Raw genomic sequence first — 8,719 nt, 5'->3', positions numbered from 1 at the left:
AGATTTGGCCTGAAAGGTCAATTTTTTAGTTTGGTTGAATTAGGTCCCCAATTCATGGTAAATAATAGCCCTATATAATATTATTGAGATGGGAAAAGGTTCAAAATAATTAGAGCTTGTTAGGGAGAAATAAGAGTGAATTACGAGATCGATTCGTAGACCTAGGAAGCTGCCTAGGAGATTTGGCCTGAAAGGTCAATTTTGATGTTTGGTTGAATTAGGACCCCAATTCATGGTCAATTATAGCCCTGTATAATATTATTGAGATGGGAAAAGGTTCAAAAATATTAGAGCTTGTTAGAGAGACATATGAGTGAATTACGAGATCGCTTCGGAGCCCTAGGAAGCGGCCTAGGAGATTTGGCCTGAAAGGTCAATTTTTTAGTTTGGTTGAATTAGGACACCAATTAATGGTAAATAATAGCCCTATATAATATTATTGAGATGGGAAAAGTTTCAAAAAAATTAGAGCTTGTTAGGGAGAAATATGAGTGAATTACGAGATCGCTTCGTAGCCCTAGGCAGCTGCCTAGGAGATTTGGCCTGAAAGGTCTATTTTTATGTTTGGTTGAATTAGGACCCCAGTTCATAGTCAATAATAGCCCAATATAATATTATTGAGATGTGAAAAGGTTCATAAAAATTAGAGCTTGTTAGAGAGAAATTTGAGTGAATTACGAAATCGCTTCGGAGCCCTAGGCAGCGGCCTAGGAGATTTGGCTTGAAAGGTCAATTTTTTTGTTTGGTTGAATTAGGACCCCAATTCATAGTCAATAATAGCCCTATATAATATTATTGAGATGGGAAAATAAGAAAAAAATTTGAGCTTGTTAGAGAGAAATATGAGTGAATTACGAAATCGCTTCGGAGCCCTAGGCAGCTGCCTAGGAGATTTGGCCTGAAAGGTCAATTTTTTAGTTTGGTTGAATTAGGTCCCCAATTCATGGTAAATAATAGCCCTATATAATATTATTGAGATGGGAAAAGGTTCAAAATAATTAGAGCTTGTTAGGGAGAAATAAGAGTGAATTACGAGATCGATTCGTAGACCTAGGAAGCTGCCTAGGAGATTTGGCCTGAAAGGTCAATTTTGATGTTTGGTTGAATTAGGACCCCAATTCATGGTCAATTATAGCCCTGTATAATATTATTGAGATGGGAAAAGGTTCAAAAATATTAGAGCTTGTTAGAGAGACATATGAGTGAATTACGAGATCGCTTCGGAGCCCTAGGAAGCGGCCTAGGAGATTTGGCCTGAAAGGTCAATTTTTTAGTTTGGTTGAATTAGGACACCAATTCATGGTAAATAACAGCCCTATATAATATTATTGAGATGGGAAAAGTTTCAAAAAAATTAGAGCTTGTTAGGGAGAAATATGAGTGAATTACGAGATCGCTTCGTAGCCCTAGGCAGCAACCTAGGGATTTGGCTTGAAAGGTCAATTTTTTTTTTGGTTGAATTAGGACATAAATTCATTGTCAATAATAGCCCTATATAATATTATTGAGATGGGAAATGGTTCTGAAAAATTAGAGCTTGTTAGAGAGATATATCAGTGAATTACGGAATCGCTTCGGAGTCCTAGGTAGCAGCCTAGGAGATTTGGCCTGAAATGTCAATTTTTTTGTTTGGTTGAATTAGGACCCAATTCATAGTCAATAATACCCCTATATAATATTATTGAGATGGGAAAAGTTTCAAAAAAATTTGAGCTTTTAAGAGAGAAATATGAGTGAATTACGAAATCGCTTCGGAGCCCTAGGCAGCTGCCTAGGAGATTTGGCATGAAAGGTCAATTTTATTGTTTGGTTGAATTAGGACCCCAATTCATAGTCAATAATAGCCCTATATAATATTATTGAGATGGGAAAAGTTTCAAAAAAATTTGAGCTTGTTAGGGAAAAATATGAGTGAATTACGAGATCGCTTCGTAGCCCTAGGCAGCTGCCTAGGAGATTTGGCCTGAAAGGTCAATTTTTATGTTTGGTTGAATTAGGACCCCAGTTCATGGTCAATTATAGCCCTATATAATATTATTGAGATGGGAAAAGGTTCTGAAAAATTAGAGCTTGTTAGAGAGATATATCAACGAACTACGAAATCGCTTCGGAGCCCTAGGCAGCTGCCTAGGAGATTTGGCCTGAAAGGTCAATTTTTTTGTTTGGTTGAAATAGGACCCCAATTCATAGTCAATAATAGCCCTATATAATATTATAGAGATGGGAAAAGGTTCAGAAAAATTAGAGCATGTTAGAGGGAAATATGAGTGAATTACGAAATCGCTTCGGAGCCCTAGGCAGCTGCCTAGGAGATTGGGCCTGAAAGGTCTATTTTTTTGTTTGGTTGAATTAGGACCCCAATTCATAGTCAATAATAGCCCTATATAATATTATTGAGATGGGAAAAGTTTCAAAAATATTTGAGCTTGTTAGAGAGAAATATGAGTGAATTACGAAATCGCTTCGGAGCCCTAGGCAGCTGCCTAAGAGATTTGGCTCGAAAGGTCAATTTTTTAGTTTTGTTGAATTAGGACCCCAATTCATGGTAAATAATAGCCCTATATAATATTATCGAGATGGGAAATGGTTCAAAAAAATTAGAGCTTGTTAGGGAAAAATATGAGTGAAATACGAGATCGCTTCGTAGCCCTAGGCAGCTGCCTGGGAGATTTGGCCTGAAAGGTCAATTTTTATGTTTGGTTGAATTAGGACCCCAGTTCATAGTCAATAATAGCCCAATATAATATTATTGAGATGTGAAAAGGTTCATAGAAATTAGAGCATGTTAGAGAGAAATTTGAGTGAATTACGAAATCGCTTCGGAGCCCTAGGCAGCGGCCTAGGAGATTTGGCTTGAAAGGTCAATTTTTTTGTTTGGTTGAATTAGGACCCCAATTCATAGTCAATAATAGCCCTATATAATATTATTGAGATGGGAAAATATGAAAAAAATTTGAGCTTGTTAGAGAGAAATATGAGTGAATTACGAAATCGCTTCGCAGCCCTAGGCAGCTGCCTAGGAGATTTGGCCTGAAAGGTCAATTTTTTAGTTTGGTTGAATTAGGTCCCCAATTCATGGTCAATTATAGCCCTGTATAATATTATTGAGATGGGAAAAGGTTCAAAAATATTAGAGCTTGTTAGAGAGACATATGAGTGAATTACGAGATCGCTTCGGAGCCCTAGGAAGCGGCCTAGGAGATTTGGCCTGAAAGGTCAATTTTTTAGTTTGGTTGAATTAGGACACCAATTCATGGTAAATAACAGCCCTATATAATATTATTGAGATGGGAAAAGTTTCAAAAAAATTAGAGCTTGTTAGGGAGAAATATGAGTGAATTACGAGATCGCTTCGTAGCCCTAGGCAGCAACCTAGGGATTTGGCTTGAAAGGTCAATTTTTTTTTTGGTTGAATTAGGACATAAATTCATTGTCAATAATAGCCCTATATAATATTATTGAGATGGGAAATGGTTCTGAAAAATTAGAGCTTGTTAGAGAGATATATCAGTGAATTACGGAATCGCTTCGGAGTCCTAGGTAGCAGCCTAGGAGATTTGGCCTGAAATGTCAATTTTTTTGTTTGGTTGAATTAGGACCCAATTCATAGTCAATAATACCCCTATATAATATTATTGAGATGGGAAAAGTTTCAAAAAAATTTGAGCTTTTAAGAGAGAAATATGAGTGAATTACGAAATCGCTTCGGAGCCCTAGGCAGCTGCCTAGGAGATTTGGCATGAAAGGTCAATTTTATTGTTTGGTTGAATTAGGACCCCAATTCATAGTCAATAATAGCCCTATATAATATTATTGAGATGGGAAAAGTTTCAAAAAAATTTGAGCTTGTTAGGGAAAAATATGAGTGAATTACGAGATCGCTTCGTAGCACTAGGCAGCTGCCTAGGAGATTTGGCCTGAAAGGTCAATTTTTATGTTTGGTTGAATTAGGACCCCAGTTCATGGTCAATTATAGCCCTATATAATATTATTGAGATGGGAAAAGGTTCTGAAAAATTAGAGCTTGTTAGAGAGATATATCAACGAACTACGAAATCGCTTCGGAGCCCTAGGCAGCTGCCTAGGAGATTTGGCCTGAAAGGTCAATTTTTTTGTTTGGTTGAAATAGGACCCCAATTCATAGTCAATAATAGCCCTATATAATATTATAGAGATGGGAAAAGGTTCAGAAAAATTAGAGCATGTTAGAGGGAAATATGAGTGAATTACGAAATCGCTTCGGAGCCCTAGGCAGCTGCCTAGGAGATTGGGCCTGAAAGGTCTATTTTTTTGTTTGGTTGAATTAGGACCCCAATTCATAGTCAATAATAGCCCTATATAATATTATTGAGATGGGAAAAGTTTCAAAAATATTTGAGCTTGTTAGAGAGAAATATGAGTGAATTACGAAATCGCTTCGGAGCCCTAGGCAGCTGCCTAAGAGATTTGGCTCGAAAGGTCAATTTTTTAGTTTTGTTGAATTAGGACCCCAATTCATGGTAAATAATAGCCCTATATAATATTATCGAGATGGGAAATGGTTCAAAAAAATTAGAGCTTGTTAGGGAAAAATATGAGTGAAATACGAGATCGCTTCGTAGCCCTAGGCAGCTGCCTGGGAGATTTGGCCTGAAAGGTCAATTTTTATGTTTGGTTGAATTAGGACCCCAGTTCATAGTCAATAATAGCCCAATATAATATTATTGAGATGTGAAAAGGTTCATAGAAATTAGAGCATGTTAGAGAGAAATTTGAGTGAATTACGAAATCGCTTCGGAGCCCTAGGCAGCGGCCTAGGAGATTTGGCTTGAAAGGTCAATTTTTTTGTTTGGTTGAATTAGGACCCCAATTCATAGTCAATAATAGCCCTATATAATATTATTGAGATGGGAAAATAAGAAAAAAATTTGAGCTTGTTAGAGAGAAATATGAGTGAATTACGAAATCGCTTCGCAGCCCTAGGCAGCTGCCTAGGAGATTTGGCCTGAAAGGTCAATTTTTTAGTTTGGTTGAATTAGGTCCCCAATTCATGGTAAATAATAGCCCTATATAATATTATTGAGATGGGAAAAGGTTCAAAATAATTAGAGCTTGTTAGGGAGAAATAAGAGTGAATTACGAGATCGATTCGTATACCTAGGAAGCTGCCTAGGAGATTTGGCCTGAAAGGTCAATTTTGATGTTTGGTTAAATTAGGACCCCAATTCATGGTCAATTATAGCCCTGTATAATATTATTGAGATGGGAAAAGGTTCAAAAATATTAGAGCTTGTTAGAGAGACATATGAGTGAATTACGAGATCGCTTCGGAGCCCTAGGAAGCGGCCTAGGAGATTTGGCCTGAAAGGTCAATTTTTTAGTTTGGTTGAATTAGGACACCAATTCATGGTAAATAATAGCCCTATATAATATTATTGAGATGGGAAAAGTTTCAAAAAAATTAGAGCTTGTTAGGGAGAAATATGAGTGAATTACGAGATCGCTTCGTAGCCCTAGGCAGCTGCCTAGGAGATTTGGCCTGAAAGGTCTATTTTTATGTTTGGTTGAATTAGGACCCCAGTTCATAGTCAATAATAGCCCAATATAATATTATTGAGATGTGAAAAGGTTCATAAAAATTAGAGCTTGTTAGAGAGAAATTTGAGTGAATTACGAAATCGCTTCGGAGCCCTAGGCAGCGGCCTAGGAGATTTGGCTTGAAAGGTCAATTTTTTTGTTTGGTTGAATTAGGACCCCAATTCATAGTCAATAATAGCCCTATATAATATTATTGAGATGGGAAAATAAGAAAAAAATTTGGGCTTGTTAGAGAGAAATATGAGTGAATTACCAAATCGCTTCGGAGCCCTAGGCAGCTGCCTAGGAGATTTGGCCTGAAAGGTCAATTTTTTAGTTTGGTTGAATTAGGTCCCCAATTCATGGTAAATAATAGCCCTATATAATATTATTGAGATGGGAAAAGGTTCAAAATAATTAGAGCTTGTTAGGGAGAAATAAGAGTGAATTACGAGATCGATTCGTAGACCTAGGAAGCTGCCTAGGAGATTTGGCCTGAAAGGTCAATTTTGATGTTTGGTTGAATTAGGACCCCAATTCATGGTCAATTATAGCCCTGTATAATATTATTGAGATGGGAAAAGGTTCAAAAATATTAGAGCTTGTTAGAGAGACATATGAGTGAATTACGAGATCGCTTCGGAGCCCTAGGAAGCGGCCTAGGAGATTTGGCCTGAAAGGTCAATTTTTTAGTTTGGTTGAATTAGGACACCAATTAATGGTAAATAATAGCCCTATATAATATTATTGAGATGGGAAAAGTTTCAAAAAAATTAGAGCTTGTTAGGGAGAAATATGAGTGAATTACGAGATCGCTTCGTAGCCCTAGGCAGCTGCCTAGGAGATTTGGCCTGAAAGGTCTATTTTTATGTTTGGTTGAATTAGGACCCCAGTTCATAGTCAATAATAGCCCAATATAATATTATTGAGATGTGAAAAGGTTCATAAAAATTAGAGCTTGTTAGAGAGAAATTTGAGTGAATTACGAAATCGCTTCGGAGCCCTAGGCAGCGGCCTAGGAGATTTGGCTTGAAAGGTCAATTTTTTTGTTTGGTTGAATTAGGACCCCAATTCATAGTCAATAATAGCCCTATATAATATTATTGAGATGGGAAAATAAGAAAAAAATTTGAGCTTGTTAGAGAGAAATATGAGTGAATTACGAAATCGCTTCGGAGCCCTAGGCAGCTGCCTAGGAGATTTGGCCTGAAAGGTCAATTTTTTAGTTTGGTTGAATTAGGTCCCCAATTCATGGTAAATAATAGCCCTATATAATATTATTGAGATGGGAAAAGGTTCAAAATAATTAGAGCTTGTTAGGGAGAAATAAGAGTGAATTACGAGATCGATTCGTAGACCTAGGAAGCTGCCTAGGAGATTTGGCCTGAAAGGTCAATTTTGATGTTTGGTTGAATTAGGACCCCAATTCATGGTCAATTATAGCCCTGTATAATATTATTGAGATGGGAAAAGGTTCAAAAATATTAGAGCTTGTTAGAGAGACATATGAGTGAATTACGAGATCGCTTCGGAGCCCTAGGAAGCGGCCTAGGAGATTTGGCCTGAAAGGTCAATTTTTTAGTTTGGTTGAATTAGGACACCAATTCATGGTAAATAACAGCCCTATATAATATTATTGAGATGGGAAAAGTTTCAAAAAAATTAGAGCTTGTTAGGGAGAAATATGAGTGAATTACGAGATCGCTTCGTAGCCCTAGGCAGCAACCTAGGGATTTGGCTTGAAAGGTCAATTTTTTTTTTGGTTGAATTAGGACATAAATTCATTGTCAATAATAGCCCTATATAATATTATTGAGATGGGAAATGGTTCTGAAAAATTAGAGCTTGTTAGAGAGATATATCAGTGAATTACGGAATCGCTTCGGAGTCCTAGGTAGCAGCCTAGGAGATTTGGCCTGAAATGTCAATTTTTTTGTTTGGTTGAATTAGGACCCAATTCATAGTCAATAATACCCCTATATAATATTATTGAGATGGGAAAAGTTTCAAAAAAATTTGAGCTTTTAAGAGAGAAATATGAGTGAATTACGAAATCGCTTCGGAGCCCTAGGCAGCTGCCTAGGAGATTTGGCATGAAAGGTCAATTTTATTGTTTGGTTGAATTAGGACCCCAATTCATAGTCAATAATAGCCCTATATAATATTATTGAGATGGGAAAAGTTTCAAAAAAATTTGAGCTTGTTAGGGAAAAATATGAGTGAATTACGAGATCGCTTCGTAGCCCTAGGCAGCTGCCTAGGAGATTTGGCCTGAAAGGTCAATTTTTATGTTTGGTTGAATTAGGACCCCAGTTCATGGTCAATTATAGCCCTATATAATATTATTGAGATGGGAAAAGGTTCTGAAAAATTAGAGCTTGTTAGAGAGATATATCAACGAACTACGAAATCGCTTCGGAGCCCTAGGCAGCTGCCTAGGAGATTTGGCCTGAAAGGTCAATTTTTTTGTTTGGTTGAAATAGGACCCCAATTCATAGTCAATAATAGCCCTATATAATATTATAGAGATGGGAAAAGGTTCAGAAAAATTAGAGCATGTTAGAGGGAAATATGAGTGAATTACGAAATCGCTTCGGAGCCCTAGGCAGCTGCCTAGGAGATTGGGCCTGAAAGGTCTATTTTTTTGTTTGGTTGAATTAGGACCCCAATTCATAGTCAATAATAGCCCTATATAATATTATTGAGATGGGAAAAGTTTCAAAAATATTTGAGCTTGTTAGAGAGAAATATGAGTGAATTACGAAATCGCTTCGGAGCCCTAGGCAGCTGCCTAAGAGATTTGGCTCGAAAGGTCAATTTTTTAGTTTTGTTGAATTAGGACCCCAATTCATGGTAAATAATAGCCCTATATAATATTATCGAGATGGGAAATGGTTCAAAAAAATTAGAGCTTGTTAGGGAAAAATATGAGTGAAATACGAGATCGCTTCGTAGCCCTAGGCAGCTGCCTGGGAGATTTGGCCTGAAAGGTCAATTTTTATGTTTGGTTGAATTAGGACCCCAGTTCATAGTCAATAATAGCCCAATATAATATTATTGAGATGTGAAAAGGTTCATAGAAATTAGAGCATGTTAGAGAGAAATTTGAGTGAATTACGAAATCGCTTCGGAGCCCTAGGCAGCGGCCTAGGAGATTTGGCTT

This window comes from Humulus lupulus, chromosome 9, assembly GCF_963169125.1.
Source record: "Humulus lupulus chromosome 9, drHumLupu1.1, whole genome shotgun sequence".
Lineage (NCBI taxonomy): Eukaryota > Viridiplantae > Streptophyta > Magnoliopsida > Rosales > Cannabaceae > Humulus > Humulus lupulus.
The sequence above is the reverse complement of the archived record's forward strand: the minus strand, read 5'-3'. Positions refer to the sequence as shown.